Source organism: Canis lupus, chromosome 8 (assembly GCF_048164855.1).
Source record: "Canis lupus baileyi chromosome 8, mCanLup2.hap1, whole genome shotgun sequence".
NCBI classification, from domain to species: domain Eukaryota; kingdom Metazoa; phylum Chordata; class Mammalia; order Carnivora; family Canidae; genus Canis; species Canis lupus.
The window spans coordinates 18,662,575-18,684,770 of record NC_132845.1 but is presented as its reverse complement, the minus strand read 5'-3'; the positions used below and the strand labels follow the sequence as shown (position 1 = coordinate 18,684,770).

At 41.0% G+C, this 22,196-nt stretch overlaps 1 protein-coding gene across 4 annotated transcripts in view; it reads right to left on the bottom strand.

Annotated features, from left to right (window-relative positions):
- LRRC8C (leucine rich repeat containing 8 VRAC subunit C) overlaps positions 1-22,196 on the bottom strand; it is an 84,431-nt gene that overhangs the window by 12,383 nt on the left and 49,852 nt on the right. The window contains exons 1-2 of one of the 4 annotated variants that reach the window (XM_072834404.1): positions 21,488-21,694; positions 1,120-1,258 (exon numbers count right to left, since the gene is read on the bottom strand). The exons of 2 other annotated variants lie outside the window; for them this stretch is intronic. The gene's annotated coding sequence lies outside the window, so the exon portion shown is untranslated. Of the gene's footprint in view, positions 1-1,119; positions 1,259-21,487; positions 21,695-22,196 lie in introns of those variants that run through there. One more of the 4 variants, XM_072834403.1, reaches the window with a different exon arrangement.

Sequence of the window (22,196 nt, the reverse complement as noted above, 5' to 3'; positions counted from 1 at the left end):
AGAACCAAATCTTTGGGCAGCCCGGGTGGCTCAGTGGTTTAGTGCGGGCCTTCAGCCCAGGGTGTGATCCTGGAGTCCCGGGATCGAGTCCCACGTCAGGCTCCCTGCATGGAGCCTGCTTTTCCCTCTGCCTGTGTCTCTGTCCCTTTCTCTCTCTGTATGTCTCTCATGAATAAATAAATAAAACCTTAAAAAAAAAAAAAAAAGAACCAAATCCTTCCAGGAGTCCCTAGACCTTGGAGACGGCCATAGGGCCACAGACTGGAATTTGATCCATCATGTTCTAGATCTTCAGGAGCAACTGATGTCTAGGTGACAAGCATATAAAATGCTCCTTAAGGCCTTACAGTTCAATGCCCCGGAGGAATAAAAATATACATGCCAAATCATCCCATCACTGTGATAATATCTAGGCAATGTTTCTGGAAAAGAAACCCAAGGGTTTAAGGGATTGCAGAAATGGGCTCAGTAAAATTTGCATTCATAAATTCTCACTTGTAAATTATTTCAAGACAACATAACTGCTGTTTATAGGGGGAAAATATGGAGCTCAGTGCATTTTTGAGACAAAGAAAGCAAAAATTCAAGCTCCCTAAATAAAGGTAACAACCCAGGCAAACTATGCCTGAAGTGCTGCTCAGATCTAGGAAAAGAAATCAACTATTTAAGAGCATAATTGTCGAATTTATATAAGCAAGGAGATGCATTTTTAAGTGAAATACGCCTCACACAATCAATTCAAAATTAGAAACTTTTAACCCTAGTTTTCATTATTTTAAATCATTAATGGTCATGCCTACATCTTTGATTGCATAATATGGCTTTGATGATAGTTATTTGATTCTCAGTACTTTGTCAGAATTCTAACATCCACTATTATAATGTAAAAATAAGATCTACTTCATTTAGACGATTTCCAGAAAAGCGCCAAGGACGCAGTGAAAAGCAGAACCCACCTGGGGTATACCAAGTTGAAAAAGCATCACATTTGCATGAAAGAGACACCAAAGAGCTGAGGTTAAAACAAAACAGAACAAAACCAAACCACTTAGCTTCAGAGAAGCTGCTTGAAATAACAAAGACAGAGCAACCTAAGTTAAGTGCCAGCTTATCGCTTACATGCCAGAGATAGAGATGACATTGACCGGAGCAGTAGGCCGAGAGAGCTGTAGTCGTGTGCGTCAGGAGAAGTCAACCACGCTGGCCTATCCACTGTACGTCAGACAGTAGGTTTTAGGGATACCAAGAACAAGGAGCCCTTCAAGGTCAAGCACAGGGGAAAGACAACTAATCAGGAATCAGTGTGGTAACTGTTCAAAAAACTCTTGCTTGCCTTTCACAATGAATTTTATAATCAACTCATCTAGATCCAGAAGGGGAGGCGGGGAAAAACCCAACAACCCACCTTGGTGGTATTTTTGTTGGAATTACATTACATTTATAAACTAGTTTAAGAAGAACTAATGTCTTTACGGCATTGATCCTTCCTCTCCCGCGGTGTGTTTCCATTTGTTCCCATCCAATTTTATGCCTTTCAAGAGTGTCTTACAGCTTTCCTCACATAGATTTTGGACACTGGTGTTAAGTTATGCCCAAGTATTTTTATTATTTGCTAGCACAAACTTTTTTTTTTTTTTTTAACACAGATGGTAGAGTCCTCGTTTCTTCCTTCCCTCCCTTGTGCCATTCCTTAGTAAGCCCTGGTAGGTCTGGAGCACACTCTTCCAGGTCTGTCACCTGTGCATTTTCATAAACAGGACATAAAAACACATGGAATCTTCCATGTGACTCTTTCCTGAGCTTTTCCCTCTCATTCTATGTCCTGAAGACCTTAACACGTTGGCACATAGGGCTCTACTTCATTTTAAGGACCATAGAATTCATAGTTGTGGATATGCTATAATTTACTAAAAACATCCCAATGATGACATGCATTTAGGGCATTTTTCTATTGAAACCAATGTGAGTGTCAAAAAATTGCAAGCCGTCTGACTTTACACAGCATTCTACCACAGGGGACGGAGAACAGATGGGTGGTTGTCAGGGATTCTCTGCAAAGATTTGGCACCAGGGAATTCCTCGGGGTACTGAGATTCTTCGGTATCCTGTTTGTGATGATGATTACAGGCATTTATGCAGGTTTTAAAACTCAAAGATATATCTTGTTTTGATAAAGAGTATATTCCTGAAGATGGCAGGACTAAATGACACCTAATATTAAGTACCTCACCAGTTTTTTAAAAAGAATATATTGTTCTTTCATCTATTTTGCATCCTTGTCTACAATCTTGTTTTATTTTTTAGGTCTCTCTTTTTAAAAGATTTTATTTATTTATTCATGAGAGACACAGAGAGAGTCTGAGACATAGGCAGAGGGAGAAGCAGGCTTCCCTGTGGGGAGCCCGATGCAGGACTTGATCCCAGAACCCTGGGATCATGACCTGGGCCAAAGGCAGATTCTCAACCACTGAGCCACCCAGGTGCCTCATTAGGTGTCTCTTTTATGAATTTTTTAAAAATCCAAACTAATCATCTCTTTCTTTTTACAGTGAATTTAATCTATTACATTATTTTGTTCACTCATATTTGGATATTTACTGGTGTGTGGATTTCTGTATTTTTTTAATATATCCTTTTCCTTCCTTCTTCCTGCCTTCTGCTGCACTGATAACATTTTCCACACCTCCTATCTCCCACCCCGCCTCACTTGGTTAGTAACGTCTAGAAAGAGGCTACCTATAATTTCTTAAAACACAGGCGTTTAAAGTTTTCAGCATTGTTACCCTGCTCCAAGCATGTTTGAACTACCCACTAACCATCTCATTTTGTTGTTCTTGGGGTTTGTTGTAGTTTTCTTCTCTGAAACACACATTAAAAAAAAAAAAAAAAGAAATAAAGACGTACAGTTGGTTGAGCTTATTTATAGATTTAGCAAATCATGCCCTCACCAGTTTTCTTACTTCCTGCATCTTTTCTCTGGGTTCATTTTCCTTTTGGTTGAAGTATATCCCTAATAATTCTTTTACCAAGGGTTTGTGGATAGGAAGCTCATATCCCTTGTGCATCTGAACACGTTTCTATTGCTTTCTATCTTGAATAATAGTTTAGAAAGTTATAAAATCCGCTGTTGACAGCCATTTCCCTTCAGCATTTTAGAATACTATCCTGTCTTCCTCTGGCCTCTATTTTCACTGCTGGGAAGCCTGCTGTCACCTCGAGTTTGTCCTCTAGTAGGCAATCTATCTTTCTCTATGGAAGCTCTCAAGATTTTGTCTTTAATCCCAGATCTTCTACAATTTCACTGTAATTTTGAATGGATGTAGATTAATCCTGCTCAGTATCTGTAACTAAGGACTCAACTTTATTTAATTTTGGAACATTCAGCAAAATTTCTTTAAATATTGCCTCCACACTTGCTCCATCATTTCTTCCATTTTTCTTCCTGTAATTCCTATTAGACATACGTTAGAGCCTCTCAATCGATCACCCACGGGTGTATGTGTGCTTTCTAATCCTCACCTCTCTCTGTGCTTGGCTCTGGGACTCTTACCTAATTCATTACTTCTTTTGCAGCTGAGCATAGTCTTATTTTTCATATTTTTAAATTCAGTGACTTTTTTATTTCCAAAGTTTCTAAATTTTTTTAAAAGATGTTATTCATGACAGACAAAGAGAAAGAGGCAGAGACATAGGCAGAGAGTAGGACTCGATCCCAGGACCCTGGGATCATGATCTGAGCCAAAGGTAGATTCTCAACCACTGAGCCACTCAACCATCCAAATGTTTGTTTTTTTTTAATTTTTATTTATTTATGATAGTCACACACAGAGAGAGAGAGAGAGGCAGAGACACAGGCAGAGGGAGAAGCAGGCTCCATGCACCGGGAGCCCGACGTGGGACTCGATCCCGGGTCTCCAGGATCGCGCCCTGGGCCAAAGGCAGGCGCCAAAGCGCTGCGCCACCCAGGGATCCCCCATCCAAATGTTTTATATCCACTTGCTCTCTTGTCATATCTATCCATTTTTAAATATCCTATCCTTATCTCTTTGACCACTGTATGTATATTTATTTGAACTTCATTATATGTTTCAAAATGCAGTTTCACTCAAGTGAATCAGTGTTCCAACGGGCAAATTTTGTTGAGAGCCTTCTCAGCATTGTTCTCTTCCTGTGCTCTGGGGGGTAGGCTGGTTCTGAGATGGAGATTGTCTCCCACCATCCCTAGTGCACTCTTGTGGTTTCCTGCACCCAACCCCCAGCCCCCCCAGCCTCCCACTGGCCCTTATCGTGGTATCCTGCTGTTCCAGCCCTATGTCAGGGTCTCACAGATCCGGGTGGGAAAGAGCAGGCGGGCTGGCTTAGCTCCTGCTTAGAAGGCACGATTTCCTCAGAAGCACCAGCCCACCATCCAGTTACTTGTCATTCTTTTCAGCTTCCTTTCAGGAGCGGGGGCCCTTTGGCTTCCAACAGTGACCAGGCTCTTATCTTGTTTTGTGCATTTTTAGCTCCCCTTACTGGCAGGAACTGAGCCCCTGGCTGCTACTGCCTGCTTTTGGCTAACAGCCGGCAGTTGCTTTGGCCCCACTCATTTTCCATTCCTGTCCTGTTTTTGAGTCCATGTATGCATTTTAAAAATCTCTTTTTATGCTTTATCATGGCTATGTACATTGAGCAGAGGGAGTGTTTTGAAGTATTAACACTTGCTTTGGTATCTTTTCCAGAAGAATGTGTGAGTGTGTGTATTTTATTATAAAAATTTAGTCTCAGGATGAACATTATGAAGAATCAGCATCACTTGGGTAGTGCCAAACAAGATACACCTGTCATGCCAAATTCCTCTCCCCAACAAAAAAAAGGCTGAATGTCTTTATACATCTCCCAACAACAGCATATGAGATACGTATTTTCTCACCTCCTCAACAATTAAGTCCATTACTCTTTTTCTATATATTAGAACACCAAAATTATTTCTTAGTTTAGACTTTGAGTCATAGTTATGACTATATTATAACTGAAAAAAGTGAGAAAATTTGCTGCATATGATAAAATGGCAGGTGTCATTCCAATATGCTAACTTGTGATCCAAGCACATTCTTTAGATTGTGGTTGATCCTTTAAAGAGATCGTGCTTTTTTATTTCTTTTTTTTTTTTAAGATTTTATTTATTTATTCATGAGAGACACACAGAGAAAGGCAGAGACACAGGCAGAGGGAGAAGCAGGCTCCATGCAGGGAGCCCAATGGAGGACTCGATCCCAGGACCCCAGGATCATGAGCTGAGCCAAAGGCAGACGCTCAACCACTGAGCCACCCAGGTGTCCCTAAAGAGATTGTGCTTGCACTTGGTTATGGCCTAGTTACAAACAGGTAGACAGCAGGTACAAAAAGGTAGATGGGCCAATATAAAGGTGATTAACCTTATCCTCTTCCACCCCACAGATTCACATAACAGCTGATTCCAAAGGGTTCTATCCTCCCTGCAGCTAACCATCCAGATTTGCCCCCAATCTGAAGATCAAAAGAATCTCTCCAAACCCAAGAATGACCTAGCAAGAAACAGATCCTAAAGACCTATCCCCCAGGGCTTGTTCAGAGATACTAAGGATAGAGTAGTATTCATTTTATCAACTAAAACTTCTTGAATATCTTACTCTATGCTAAGCATCGTAGGAAAATCAAGGAGGCATAACCAAGGGTTGCTGTTCTAAAAGCACTTCCAACTCTACTGGAGAGACACAAAGAGCCATAAGAAAAGCCAAACAGGGGAGCACACAAGGCACTATAAACGCCAAGTGAAGGGTGTGGTAAGTTGAGTTACCAAGCTTAGAGTGGGCAGGGGAGGCTTCTTGGGGTTGGAGCACCTTCATTTAGACTCTGAAGCTACTGGCTTGAATAGGTTATGGGAGGGTAAGGTCAGAACCTCAAGGTTCCAGAGGCAGGGACACAGGGCTACACTTGGGAAGAGCAAGAGAAAAGATGCCAGAGATCGAGTGTGGCTCTTCCTCTCTGAGGTACACTCATTTCTCCTGGGAGGAGGGATAGAGATGCAAGGGAAGGAAGTTAATTTTCATGTCTCTAAGTTATCAGTTAATGAACAAACTCACTCTCCCAGAAACAAGGTGCTAGAAGATAAAGCACCTACTCTCAAGAGACAGCATTTGCCTCCAGCAGTGACAGGATTCATTCCGAAAATGCAGAGTTGTTTCAGGGCTAACCCCCGGAAATACCTTAAGTACAAACAAATCTTGATAAGAAAGAAAAAGAACTGAAAAAGGTAGAAAGGTGGTTTTAAAGGGGGTGACCATCTAAATGCTTTCATTCTCAGCAAATGTCTGATTCACACGTGTTGCTGTTCTCCGAGGCCAGTGTGCGCGGATTGGGGGGCAGGGACCACTGGAGCACAAACACAGACATCCCCAAGCACCACACACAGCATCCCTCTCATCAGCACAAGCCAGCGCCTGTCTCAAGGGGAAGTGGGAACACAGGCTGCGAGGGTGTGGGGTTCCCTGACTGCCACGTGCACGGCGCCTGACTTCTCCTAAAGGATGGTGCTTAAAACTTATATGATGGGGGCGCCTGGGGGGCTCAGTCGGTTAAACATCTGCCTTCAGCTCAGGTCGTGATCCCAGGGTCCTGTGACTGAGCCCCCACATCTGGCTCCCTGCTCAGCGGGGAGTCTGCTTCTCCCTCTGCCCCTCCCCACTACTTGTTCTCTCTCTGTCAAATAAGTAAATACAATCTCCAAAAACAAACAAACAAACAAACAAACAAACCCAAACTTATATGATGGACAGGGAACATACTGTGTACGGAGGAAGGGTATAGCCAGAGAGTAAAAAAAAGAGAGTCATCTGTACATGACTAAAACCCAGGCATCAAGCACATCTTCTCGAGTTAAGCATTATCAGAAATCTCTGTGCTTGAGAGAATAAAATGCCATTAGTCTGGTAGAAGAATTAAACACTGAAAAAGTTACAGCATAGTTTCCCGAGTCATTACTATACAGGAGGAGGATTAAGGCGAAGCAGAACTGCAACAGTCTTTTAAGCCCTGGTGTGCCCCCTATCACAGCACCTAAGGAAACACGGCATCATTGCTCATCATTTTACCTCCTAGACCAGGAAGCTTTTTAAAAGTGGCCTCATCCTACTAACCCTGCCCGGCAGGAAATAGCTTTGCAATAAATATGAGGTGGATAAACAAACACATTTTCCCACCCAGGGAAGCAAACCACAACAATGGCAAGTGCACAATTTTATAAAATCAGATGCCAGTGAACATCTGGAAATATTTGGCTTCTCGCTACCTTCCTCTGAGATGAACCAATTCGTTTCACACACATCTTCCAAATTGCCCAGTGATGTCTGCCTACTGATTCCTAAAGCCCGAGCTTAGTGCTTACTCTTAGGCACCATCTATTTATTCCTAAATGAAAAGGAAACCAGCACATCTGCTTTAGGATCATGTCTACATTTGACACTTCCCTTAATAAAGGCGATTCCTCTATCACTGTAAATACAAACACACTGACTTTTCGAGGGTAAGGATGACTACACACACTATAAATGTTATTTTATAATTATTCATTTTTAGAGTGCGCACCTGCATGTGTTTGTGAGTACATGTCTGTGTGCGGGGGCGAGGCGGGGGTGCAGAGGGAGAGGGAGAGAGAATCCTAAGCAGGCTCCAGAGTCAGTGCGAGACCCAACTAAAGGTTTGATCTCACCATCCTGAGATCATGACCCAAGGCGAAATCCAGAATTGGTCACTTAACTGACTGAGCCACCCAGGCACCCCAAATGTTAATTTTTTTAACCTCTGGTTAGCTTGAGACTTTCCAGACATCAAGGATGCTCTCATTTCCTGTAACTTAGCATTATCTACATTGTGTTTTCTTCTCCTTTGGAGGCCAGCTGCTCCAGGACACAAAAGGAATTAGAAGAAAAGAAATTTTAAATAAGGCAGTGGAACTGATTCAAAACTGTTTTCATTTTGCTTCATGGCATTTTTCCATAAGCCAAGTGGACTAGTGAATTATTTGATTCATGGCAATTTAAGATTTAAGTGGAAAGCATTTCAAAGTCAAAAACCATGTGAGAAAATTTAGTGGATATAAAAAAACTATGGTTAAACATTAGGAACCGACAGCTAATGATTCATAATAGAGACAGTTTGTTTCAGTTGCCTAAGGAATTTAAAATATTTATAATTATGCTCTTGAAATAATGAAGGGAAAGCTCTTTTTGAAGCAATTTCCAGGCACTAAAATCTTGTTCTGTACTCAACTGACTTATCCCTGGACATCCTGCAGTTCACCGATAAATCTGTGAACGGGAGTAAGATGAAAGAAATTGGTGGCGTCCAAAGAGGAACATAGCTCCTCTGGACTAGCTAGACCATGTACAAGCCCCACAAAGATGCATAATTCTAAACAAGGCAAGCACACAAACATGCAAACAAAAAACTGTACCGAAAGGATTTTTTAAAAAAATGATTAATTTTAGAAATTTACTCTAATAATCAAAGAATAAATTGCTACAGCACTCAGCAAGCCAAAGAATGAAACCAAGGCTGTGGTCAATCTTACGTGAAGGAAAAGCTAGTACGTCTCTAAGAGAGAATACCTGTACCTGTTGAGACACTGCAGAAGGCTTGCAGGTAAGGCAAGACTCAGGGCAATTCTTAGTCACTTAGGTTCGTTGGATGGTAGGACATCCTCATGCTCTTTGGAGGCTAACCTATCTGGACTCCAGAAATATCATGAATTTGTATAAGAAAGTTTCCACACATTCCAGGCAAACAGGTCTTTTACCACATAGGGTCAATTTCAGTTACAGATCTTTCTCTGACTCGTCTAGATGGTTGAACCCTGGGCAGAACCCAGGACTCTTCTTTGTTCCCCCTTCCTTCTCTCTAGAAGAAATAGCGCTAATGGTAGCATTAAAGGAAAAGTGGTGAACCCAGGTGCTCATAAGGTGTGAAGGCTCTGGGTTCAAGTGGCAGGAGCTCTCAAGATTAGTTTGTCAGGCCTCTCTCATTAGAGCTTCCTTCAGGAGTCACCACTTTGAAGTCTCTTTTCTATCTTGAAGCTGGTGTGATATGATGGGTCTGGAGCTGCCTTTCTCTTGGAAATGGACCATGTCCTAGGAGGGCCTGGGGAGGATGGCTCACACAAGCTCTCCCCCTGGCTTTAGGGTGAATTAGCAATCTCCTCTTCCCCTCCCCCACTCTCCCTTTCCCCTCGGTCTCTTCCTTGCCTGAGTGTCCCCTTTCTCACTCTGGGTAGGCAGAGATTAAAGTGCAGGGAAAGAGGATAAGCCAGCTTCTTGAGGTGCCCCCATCCCCTTCTTGTCCAGATCACACAGCCTTCAGTGCTTAGGCAAAGGAAGGCCTTGTGACTTACCTGATGTCTGGCTTAGCTCACCAGGAGATGGACAGAGTGACTTTGGGGCCAGAGCTGAGCTTTCATCAAATATTCTTTTGCCTGGTTTTGTCCTCTACCCAGGTCTTGTAAGGCCCTCTGGGAGAAGGAAGAACTGAGCATTTGGTCCTTTATCTTAGACCTTTCTCAACCTGTTTACCAGAGAACCTGACTAATCACACTTAGGGCTTTAAGGAAATGCACCATATGAAGACATTTGAAGTCTATCGTTAAAGAGACTAAAAAGAATACATTTCTATTTTACCACCACTTTTTTCACAATAAACTGTAAAAAGGAAATGATGCCTATCCTGCTCATTTAATAAGACTGAGGCTCAGAAAAGCAATGTGTTTTACCTAAAAATCTATGAAAGAGTTCATGTTTTCTGTTTGAAGTTTGGAGGAAGGATTTAATTTTTCTCTTTGAATTTACTTGATGTAGTTGAAATTATAAAAATCAACCCAGGTTTTGCATCTCCAGTAAGCGTATGAGGTTTCTTACAAGGTAAAATGATGATGTAATTGATGGTCTGTTTATTAGACAAAAGACTTGTGGTTGATGGTGCAGAATTTCTAAAAATATAAAATTAAGTGACTAACCAATACAATCATGCACAAAAGTGAGTCAGAAGAGATCTACATTTTCTCATCATGCATTAAGCATTTTTGAGTCCAATGATCTAGCACCTACATTTTATTTTTTTCTTCCTCTTTTAGAAAATTATTTTATTTTTTAAAGATTTATTTATTTATTTGAGAGAGAGAGCACATACAAGCAGGGGAGGGCTGAGGGAGAGGAGAGAGAGATCACAAGTAGAGTCTGAGTTAAGTGAGCAGCCCTGATGCAGGACTTGATCCCACAACCCTGAGATCATGACCTAAGCCGAAAAACCAAGAGCCAGTCACTCACCCAGCTAGCCACCCAGCTGTCCCTTAAACTAAGTTTTTATTTTAATTCCAGTTAACATACAATGTTCTATTAATCTCAGGTGTATAATATAGTGATTCAACAATTCCACATATCACCACAGCATCTACATTTTAAAAGTTAACATCAACATCCCAAAACATAAGCTAACATTTTGAACTTAAAGTTTCAGAGCCTTAGCTTTAGGCATCTGTGCAAAGAATCACCCCAGCTCTTAAGGACTAATATACTTTGAGGAGGGAGACATCAGCTTAATTTTAAAATAGCTGCCCCCAATATTGCCAGTTAGCATAGTTTACTTCTTAGGAAACCTAATGTTTAGAACTTGCCATTACATGATGAAAAGTCACTATGAATATTTAAAAGCCTTTATTCTTTAGGAAGAAAAGGTGCTGTTACATCAAAAAAACCCTAAGAGTCTTTATTTGCTAGAATCTTCCAAGTGCATATACATTAAATTTTATTTTGCTTTACAAATCTTATTGTTTGTAACACACCATAAACTTTCTTCTCTTAGGAATATAATTTAAATCGTATATAAAATATTGACAAACTTGATTTCCCCACATAGTCTTAACTGTTCTTCCTCCTTTGTAGTCATTGCAATAAATGGTCATTGAAATATGAACACACACGCATGGATACACACACACACACACACACACATACACACTGGAGCAATTATCTTGCATTTTAGAAGGGTGTATATGAACATTTATATTTACAACAGTGTAAACATCTTCACAGGCAAGACCAAGTTTTGTGTTGTCAGAACTTAGCATGTAACATAGCATATAAAATAAAATGGTATGATGAATGAATACGTAACTTTGCCTCTCCAATTATTCCTTAAGCTCCTTTGGGGCAGAGATAAAGCCTTAATTATTTTGTTTTCCCTATAATACTTAACTTAGTCCTGGTCACCTGGTCAACATTCAATAAATACTGTACTTTAATTTTTATTTCTATATTGGATGGGAACTTGTACTAAATCACCTCTAAATTCACTGACACTTCTGAAATTCTGGTATTTTTATTTTTTAAGAAATTTAATTGGTACAGGACCACAAACTTCAGAGAATAGAATAAACCAATATTATGAACGTATCACCACTACTCAAGAAGTATTAAATTTCAAGTTAATTTTTAAAAATCCCTGCAAAACTAAAATATACTAAAGAGATAATGAACATTAAAAAAGCCCGCAAAAGTCCATTTGAAAATTGGTTGTTTAGAATGAAGAAACCATTTTCCCACAAAACAACATGGGGTTTATAGACTCTTAGGAAAGCTCATAAAATCCAACCACTGGGTACAAAGTCAAGTATTAATACTGTTATAGAACTTAATCATTGCCCATAATATGGTTTACTTTGGGATGCTGGCACTATACTTCTCTGCACAACATCTGAATAAATGGGCAACTGTCTGGATAAGAAAGACCTGGTTTTTACCATGGCTGTCAGTTACAATTTTATTATAAAACAACCACATATGGCCAAAACATAACATAATTTCAGTTCTGTAAAATATATTCTACTGGTCTCACCCAACTGCTTCTATAACTTGCTCTGCTGAGGTGTCTCAATTTCTGGAAGTTTCTTTGCTATAAGAAGAGTATGGAATTTTTTCTATACAAATTTTGGCTCTAGTTTTCTAGCACACGACGGCACATAACCATATATAAGTCAGGGTGTGTTGGTCTCTCCCTAGCACATTATTGCAATACATTCTCAAAGGATTTTTTTTTCCCCAAGTCTGTTGCTCAAACATAGGGCCTATCTCACTTCTTTGTCACTGGGCTTATGCTAATTATCCTAAGAATGATGCTTCCCCCATGCTTACCCAGTTCTAGAAGTGTGTTTAATCTCTGACACTACTAAAGGAAGATTATTTGCCATTGGCTGCCTTTTCTACTTTTGGGGGAAGATCTCATTTTTATTAGCTCATCAGTTACCCACACAAAGCTTTCCTCCCTCAATTTATGATTCAGTTTTAAGCTGCATGTTCATATAAGTGTTTTTATTAAGACAGACACTGGGGATCCCTGGGTGGCGCAGCGGTTTAGCGCCTGCCTTTGGCCCAGAGCGCGATCCTGGAGACCTGGGATCAAATCCCACATCGGGCTCCTGGTGCATGGAGCCTGCTTCTCCCTCTGCCTATGTCTCTGCGCCCCTCTCTCTCTCTCTCTCTCTCTGTGTGACTATCATAAATAAATAAAAAAACTTAAAAAAAAAAAAAAAGACAAACACTGAACTCTTAGAGCTGCTGAAGCATATTAATGCATCCACTCAACATATTTCTTGAGTGCGTGTTAAGTCTAAGACATGCAGGTGGGCACAAAGATGAATCAGACGTGCATCCTGCCTCTTAGTAACGTCAGTACTTGTGGGAGCAATGAGACATGCTCTTGACATTTTCTGCAACACACTCTGTCTCAAGTGTCAACAAAGGGTCACGCTAACCGCTTTAGCAGTTCATATGGTCCTAGGTTCTGAACCCTACAGAATTAAATTCTTTGTCTTAACTCTCATGAGTCAGACTTAAATCTGAAAGCTTAAATCTAAGACCTCTGATATTTGTGGGAGCACCGTGCTCCAGGGCACTAGTGGTGATGCTCAATTTAGGTTAGTACTAATGTCAAGCCTGACGAAGAGGATGTGAACAAGAAAAACTGCAAGGGGCCACACTCCTTGTGCTCCCTTTGGACCTGGCACCCTATCCTCTTGGGTTTTCTTTGCTGGCATTCTCTGCCTCTAGATACTCACATCCCTTCCTCTACCAGTTCCTTTAATTCTATTCAAATGTCACCTTTTCAGAGAGAACTTCCTTGACCACCCTACTTAGAGTAGGACACTTGTCGCTCTCTCCCCTTACATGGCTTTACTTTTCACAAAGCACTTATATTGAATGTTATATTTTAAATTGTTTTTTTTTTTTTTATCAGGGACTTGTCGTCTTTTTTTTTATCACTCTGACCTCACTGCTTAGACTATTTATTACACATGGAGAACAAAGGAACATTGTTTGTATGACACATGGATTCCTGGGCCATTCACTTCTAGAAGGGCATCTCTGAAGAGAGAAAACTCACTACTTCACATGACATTTTCAGAAAGTTCTTGACTTTTTGAGAGTCTGGGTTTATACTGACCCAAAACCTTCTTTCCTAAAACTCGTGTTATCGGTTCTATTTGATGTTCTGGGACATGTGAACTAAGTTTAAGTCATTTCAACTTTCCACATGGCAGCCTTTCAAGTATCTGCTCTCTACTCTCACATCCCAGCCAATCTTCTCACCTATAGGCTCAGCATACCTCCCACCAGGCCACAGACAGGGGTTGTGGATTTCTCTCTCTTGTACTGGCCGCAGTCTCTTAAGTTATGGTGTGAGAGATACTCACAAATGGATATATTCTCTCTGTGATTCAAAGGTTTTGGCCCTTTTCCGTAGCTGTTAGAAGCTCACTGTTCCTTACTTAGCACATGGCAAAAATGGCCTCATCTACTCTTCCTTGCTCACTCACCTCTTCATTCCACAGAACAAATGCTGCTGAGCACTTACACCTACACCTGCCCGATACTACTCTTGATCCTGGGTATATAGGATAAATCTGATATGAGGTATGGCCTTATGGAGTTTTTTTTTTTTTTAATTTTTATTTATTTATGATAGTCACAGAGAAAGAGAGAGACAGAGACAGAGACAGAGACACAGACAGAGGGAGAAGCAGGCTCCATGCACTGGGAGCCCGATGTGGGATTCGATCCTGGGTCTCCAGGATCGCACCCTGGGCCAAAGGCAGGCGCCAAACTGCTGCGCCACCCAGGGATCCCCCTTATGGAGTTTATAATACTTAGAAGTTATTCTTCCAGCTAAATTTTTGCTTCTGAAACAAAAGGATGAGAAATCTTACAGCTAATGATTCTGCTTGTGAAATTTAGAGTTAAGAAATTTCTATCTTGTAAAAAAAAAAAAAGAAAGAAATTGCCAGCTTGCGAAATACAACAGAAATGTTTGCACGGAGATTTGGAAGTTTACAACTGAAAAAAAGGATGAGATTGAAATGGAGCACTTGACATATATTCTATAAAGAATATTTGAATAAATCAGTTCATATAGTGGGGGGGGGGTATGTATGTGTGCGTGTGAGTGTGGTAGGGAGAGGTTAATCTCAAGGGCATAAAGTTGAATTATCCATATTCCTCAGTGCATAATATATTATCATTCCTGCAATACCCCTTCCTTCCTCCTTCCCTTGCTCTTCTGCCCCCTCCATCTCTTTCTTTCCTTTTATCCCTTTATGCATTTATTCTATTCTATCTATTCTATTCCACCACAAGTGAGCACTTGTCATATAAATTTTGGTATGAGTTTATCAAATTTCTTGAAAAATCAGATTGGAATTTTATTAATATTGCTTTTAATTCATAAAATAATTTGTGTGGCTGGGTCTCTTCGTATTCTGTGCTAAGAACATATACCTTTCCATTAATTCAAATTGTCCTATATGTCATTTACTAGACATTTTAAAGTTTTCTGTGAAGTTCCTGTGTTTACCAGTTCTAATTGGTATGAATCTTCTAGTTGGGAGTGTTTTATTATGTATTTTTAAAAGTGAGCACAAAACAATACTGGGTTAATTTTTTAAAACTATACAAAGGCTAGATGTTCCAAAACAGTAGAAATTATAAAATAAACATAACAAAAATGCAAGCATTTAAAAGGAAGACAGTATTGTAGAGGGAGAAGGAGTAGCACCTTTTATATTAAACAGAAGACTCCAGATAAAACCTAGAAACCTACTAAACTTACAATTAAAATGTAGTCCCAGTATTAGCTGAATCTTTATCTCAGGGCCCCTGTGTGGATAAGAGGACCCATATGTTGTCAGTGTCCTCAGTGAAATGTGAAGGAGGGGACTTTAAGAGGAACCAAGTGGGGGCAGAGGAGGACTAGTGTGTCTGTTTGGCTGATAAGATTAGAGGACTGGAAAGGGTCTCCAGTGCAGGGCAGTGATTAGAAACACAAGATCATGCCCTCCATATCAGAGCAAACCTATTTGACAGAGACCTTTAAGCACAGGTCTTGGTGACTTATAACCCAGGATCAACGAGAGAGACTAAATACATGGTATATTTCATTTGCTTCTTATAGGAACACACACACACACACACACAGTCTCTCAGTGCTGTGTTATTTGTGGGAAAAAATATGTTATTAAACAATCAATAGGTAACATGATCATAACAATCCATAATGGTGAGATAAAAGGCAATGTTCCTCATTTACTAACTGGCATTGGATGGCACCAGATGATTTAAAAAAGCATTTAGATTCACACCCATTTAAACCTAAGAGGATGAGGATGAAAGGCACTTATATATTATTCTCATGGCCAAGAATTCATGGTACATTAAATTGTCAAGGTGATAGATGACAAGAGTAAAGTTCTAGGGAAGATCAAAAGTATCAAAACCATGATAACAAGAAAGTCCTCACTGAGGCATATTTTAGTTAAATGCAACGGGGACTTGGAAAGTGTTACCCTTACGGCATCCACCACCATCCTATGGAAATGGGAAAAGTTGCTCTTTAAAGTTATTTTCATCATCAGATGATTTCTGTTTTATACTCCTCAAAGGCCCAAAGTAGACTGGTGACATGAGGGTACATAGAAACTTTATAAAACATATCTTAGATGAAGGCTTCATTTTAAGTCTACTCACTAGGGTCATCTGCCCTTTCATCAGGATTCGGAGTTTCACCTAAAACAATAGGCTAGGGATCCCTGGGTGGCGCAGCAGTTTAGCGCCTACCTTTGGCCCAGGGTGCGATCCTGGAGACCCGGGATCGAATCCCACGTCGGGCTCCCGGTGCATGGAGCCTGCTTCTCCCTCTGCCTGTGTCTCTGCCTCCCGCCCCCTCTCTGTGACTTTCATAAATAAATAAATAAATAAAAATACACTAAAAAAAAAATAGGCTAATTAATCTAAGTAAGAATTTCTGAGTCTCTATCTCTAAATTCAAATTTGACAAAAGAAAAAGATCTGCTAGAAATCCAGACACTATGTGACAGAGGGTAGGGGAAGGAGACAGAAACCAGAATTCAGGGCACATTATCAAAAATGAACTTCTCGGGGATCCCTGGGTGGCTCAGTGGTTTAGCGCCTGCCTTGGGCTCAGGTGTGATCCTGGAGACCCGGGATCAAGTCCCACGTCAGGCTCCCTGCATGGGGCCTGCTTCTCCCTCTGCCTGTGTTTCTGCCTCTTTCTCTCAGTGTCTCTCATGAATAAATAAATAAAATCTTAAAAAAAAAAAAAGAAAGAAAGAAAGAACTTCTCTGGAATCCTTCAAGAGTCTCTAATTTTTATCACCTGCACTTTCCAGTGAACTGCCTCGGAGCCTCTTCATTTGTAGGCCATCTGCCATGGAGCCGACACCGATGGCTCTAACTCAGAGAAGCAAAAGTTACCTTCAGCGTGTACCCCAAATCAAGGTGGGGGGCCGACTCTGACCAACAAGCTCAGGTGTACCAAACTCCTCTCCAGTGTGACCCTGCTGGCCAGACTGCTCCTTGGTGATTGGGTCAAGTCCCTAAGGATTTTTTTTTTTTTTTTTTAGGTGCTTTCAAGTCATTGAAATTATTCTCTTGGCTTTCTTTTCTTTCCTAATTCAGAAAGCAGGAAATGTCTTTCTTGTGTAACAGTCACAAAGCAGTCCCCTTGGACTTCCAGGGGGCTTGTTTCTTCCAGTTCCTGTTTCTGGTTTCTAACTACTAACTCTATATTTGGTAACAGCCTGCCTGTGGGCTGTTTGGGATTTGGTCATAATAAGATAACCTGGAGTTGCTGAGCAGAGATCTAAAGCAATCTTATTTTTCCAGGAAGCAATGTGTTGACCTTTCAGGATTTGTTCCATTTTATTGAGTGTGTTGAGTTTTGAATAGTGTTGTTTATAGCACAAAGTTGGGTGTTTACACTACTGGTCCTTAAGGCTGTATGACTGTACAGGAATAGGACACATAGAGTCTCCTGGTTTATAAGGACTTTGCATTTGCTTCTCATGTGGACTGATGTAATCTAAGGAATGCTTTTTATACATGATCTTATTGCACGGCAGCCTTGAAAATAGCTACTTGCTTGGAAATGGTCAAATATTTGTCAGAAGAGTAAGACCAGCATGTTGACTGTAATCCTTTTACATCAGAGCAAAAAAGTGAACACTGAGAACAATGGGTCAATAGGTAATGACTTCCTCCTTTCCCTGGGATTTTCAAAATGTATGGTGTTAAACCTATGTAAACACAATATATTTTTTACAGATTCTACTTATTTATTTTAAAGAGAGAGAGAGAGTGTGTGTGTCTGTGTGTGTGCGCGCACACACAACGGAGAGGCAGGGAGGGAGAGGGAGAGAGAATCCCAAGCAGATTCCATGCTGAGCTCAGAACTGAGTGGGGCTTGATCCCACGACCAACCTTGAGATCAAGACCTGAGATGAAACCAAGAGCCAGACGCTCAACTGACTGAACCACCCAGGCACCCCTGAATACAATATTTTCGGAATAAATGTTCGTCTTTTATTTGTCATTGGAAAAAGCCATTTTGCAAAGAGTCAAAAAGTCATTGGACTACTATTTTACCACCACTGAATGCTCTTGTAACCCTTCCTTATGTAGATTTTGCTTTGTCATGTTTTTGAACCATAAGAGTAACTTGTTTTATAAATAAGACCAGAAATAATGATCACATTTTCATTTTACAAAAGGAAACCAAAGGCATAAAAACCTATTTTATGATGTGATTTTAATGATTATGTACTTAAACTATTGCCTTGGAATTGGGAAAGCAATTTAGCTTCACAGAGAAGCTTTTGTTTATGAAATTATCAATCGTTAATCCATTTCAGAGGATTATATCAGAACTAAAATAAGAGGGCACCTGGATGGCTTGGTGGTTGAGTGTCTGCCTTTGGCTCAGGTTGTGATCCTGGGGTCCTGGGATTGAGTCCCACATCAGGCTCCCCAAGGGAACCTACTTTTCCTTCTGCCTATGTCTCTGCCTCTCTGTATCTCTCATGAATAAATAAAATCTTTACAAAAAGAACTAAAATAAGAGCTCAAATTCTCCCCCTAAGGAACATTACTTTCATTTGTGATATGGGTATATGGGATGTTTTTACTCTCCTAATTAATTTATACCATATTTTATTTCTTGTTTCTTTAATGTTGATTATAGGTTGAAAGTTTTTTTTTTTTTATGGCAGATGTATAGTGAATAATCTTTTAGAAAATCTAAGATGTAATTCAGGAATTCATTCTTTTTCTAACTATTTTCCCTTTCAGTCATTTTGCACTTATTTTTATACTTGAGATCCTGTTTCACAAGCCAATATTTGGCCATATGATTGTGCAATTTTAATGCTTCCATACTGTTCCAAAGCAGTGTGCACAAGGGTGAAAGACCCATGCTGAGATCTAAACATCCATTGCATTCCTTTTGGCTTTGGGACAAGTTACCTACCTTTTGGATGAAAATTCTCATCCAAAATATGGGACTAATCTACCTAAAGTACATGGAGATTCTAGGATAGGTTCCCTTATCAGGGTTACTCAATGGAAATGTTATTACTACTCTGGATAAGACAAGTCTGCTGTGTGGGAATGAGCTACCCATTGCAGGATGCCCCCTAAAAATGCCACTGGTACCTATTGATGAGGGCTTTGTGAAATGATCATACTATGTCTTCTGTTTGTGCTTTTTCCTTTAACATACATATACAAAACATACGAATGTACTACATATATATATATCTACTGAACCATATATATAATATAATATATATTATATACAGATATAATATATACATATTGGTTCTGTATATTCATTCTTTGATACTTAGCTCAATTTTCATCTCAAGCCCCTAACTTCCAGCAGCTGAGATGACACCATATTCAATGCTCTCGAAGTCTACTGCGATTAAGGTGCTTACACATGAATGGTACCTCTTATGGATTTCTATGGTCTTTAGACTATCAGCAATCTGAGGGCAGGGGTTGTACCGTATTCCTCTTTCAGTGTCTAGCAGCCCACACAATGCCTGACATATCGTAGATACTTAGGGATGTCTGTTGAATCAAATGGTCTACTCCCTATGAATTCTGAGCTTGGAAGCCTTCATATTCTGATGCAATCTTCCTTTGAGGCATTCCACATTGTTTAGAGCCTTGACATCTCAGACTATACTCCCTGTATTCTAGTTAACTGAGGTCTTTTTTTCTTTTTAAGATTTTATTTGTATCAGAGAGACAGACAAAGAGCAGTGGGGAGGGGCAGAGGGAGAGAGAGAGAGAAGCCGATTCCCTGCTGAGCAGGAAGCCTGCTGCAGGGCTCCATTCCAGGACCTGGGGATCACAGCTTGAGCCAAAGGCAGATGCCGAGCCGAGCCGACTGAGCCACCCACGTGCCCTGAGGTCTGTCTTCTTTTAAAAGCCGTGAGGATGAAACAGGCCTATGTGTGAAGGACCCAGGTCAGGTCACTATCTGAAGAGTAGTAGTGCACTGGGCAGGGTGCTCTGTGGGGAGCACCAGGAGCTAGTGCACAGCAGAGAGGCATGACAGGGCTGTGCTCTAGGAAGATGATCCTGACCATGGCACAGAAGAGATGATCAACTCATGCTTGAACTTATTAAACTCATTCACTCGTACCTTCTGAACTCACTGTGGGCACATTTCTTAAATGATGTTCATTATAGACATTTTCATAGGTTCATGCTCTTGTTCCAAGTGAACTACTAGTTCTTACAGACACTCTGTGCAGTTTCTCTTTTCTGCATTTCCTCGTGCCATGGGTACGCAAATGAGAAAAACGATTCCCACCCTCCATAAGCAGGTCCTGTGGTGGTCTGGGCGCCATGACATGGTGATAAAGTAAACCAGATGCAGCGTCCTCCTGTCTATGTCACCTCCCTCTCTACTTCTCAAACCAGCCATTCTAAAATATTTGCCCTCTCTTTGAGGACCCTGCGCTATGCCTCCTTTGTTGCCATATCCTGCCACCTCTCTTGCCCTCCCACGCTCCCCACAGATGTGTCACTTTCTACCTCACAGAAGCCATAAGACATAAACTGTCATCCTATCTGTGCCTCTCCTGCCCCTCCCCCCAATAAAATGCATCTATAGCCGTCATTCCCAATCTGGGGGAAGACTCTCTTTCCCAAATCGAGGGTTATCCTGCTACCTGCATCCTGGATCCATCGCCCCCTTCTTCATGAAGATTAACCATCCTTCTTCACCTACCCTGAACGCCTTGGTCTTATATCCAACTGCTGACTTAACAGGTCTACTTGGATATCTAGTTATGCTCAAAAAAACTTTTTCCAGTAGCTCAGGCCTAAAAATCTTATAGTCACGATTTCTTTTTTCCCCCCTCATATATCACATTCAATCTTGCAGCCAATCTGGGTGCTTTTCCTTCAAAATAGATCCAGAACCACAGCTTCCATCCTGGTGCAAGCAAGCCATCTGATCTGTGTCTTGCCTGGATCACTACATTGGCCTTCTAAAGAATCTGCCTGCTTCCATCCTTGCCCCCTACACTGTATTCTTAACAACTAGAGTGGTCTCGTTGCAACACAAGTCAGATAATGACAACCTTCTGCTTGAACCCCCAAACATGTCCCGTTCCACTCAGAGCAAAGCTCGAAGCTTTCCAGGCCCTACGTGATCCACAGCTGTTGCTTCTCAGGCCCTATTCTTCTACCCTGCCCCTCACTCGTTCTGCTCTAGCTCATCGACTTCCTGGCTCTTCCTCCAGCATGCCAGGGACACCCCCCACACACACACAGGCCTGTAATGTCACCAGAGTCTTTCTAGGTTCATATCAACATCCAGATTTTATGATTATCCTAACGTTCATCTGGCACCAGAATCACTTAGAATGATCCCGGATTAAAGTCACAGCTTGCAAGTAAAGTGGCATCAGCCTTTTTCTACCTTAGGAGGAACCTTCGTCACTGGCTGTCTATGGTCCACACCCCACCCAGGACCTTGGCTCTCTGCGAGCCCCTCCTCCCCAGATCATCTCAGAAACCAGGAAAAGGAATCCACTGGAGGTGGAGTCTGCACTTACCTTGGCTTAAAAGCCTTATGCTCAAAGAGACTAAGATCTGTTGTAACTCAATAGATACACTTTTCGTGTGTCAAGGGACATGTCCAATTATAGGTGTCACCACAATCACGGAAGTCCCGCAGTGTGGCTTCCTCCCAGGCATTTATCATTCTTCCAGGCCAGATGCAGTTGACCCAACAGCAGTCATTTATACCATCAGCAGTGTTGCCTAGTAACACAGCTAGCATTCTACTTTTATCAGGTCTCCAGGGAAACAGAACTAGAAAGTTGAGAAAGTCAAATGTCAAATTCTCCTGGAGAAGAGGAAGGAATCTGTGAACACTGTCCACACATCTCTTGCTTTTGCTGTTCCCTCTACCAGGGAGGCTCCTCCCTAGACATCTGCGTGGCCTGCTCCCACACTTCCTTCAATTCCTTCATCAAAAATCACCTTCTCAATGAAGGCTTCCTATTTGAGAACTGCAAACTCCTAACATCACCGGCTGAGACCAGCCTCATATGCTCTATTTTCTTTTCCATTGTCCTTATTACCTTCTAATACATGGAATTCCATGAACTGATTTTTCTTAGTTGGCTTACCCACAGAATTTAAACTCTATAAGGCGGGGATATTTGTCTTTGACTCTTTCCTCCTGCAGTGATGATTCTTAGCACCTAGGACAGTACCTGAGACCCAGTAGTTTTCTTCAACAACCATTTGTTTTATTTG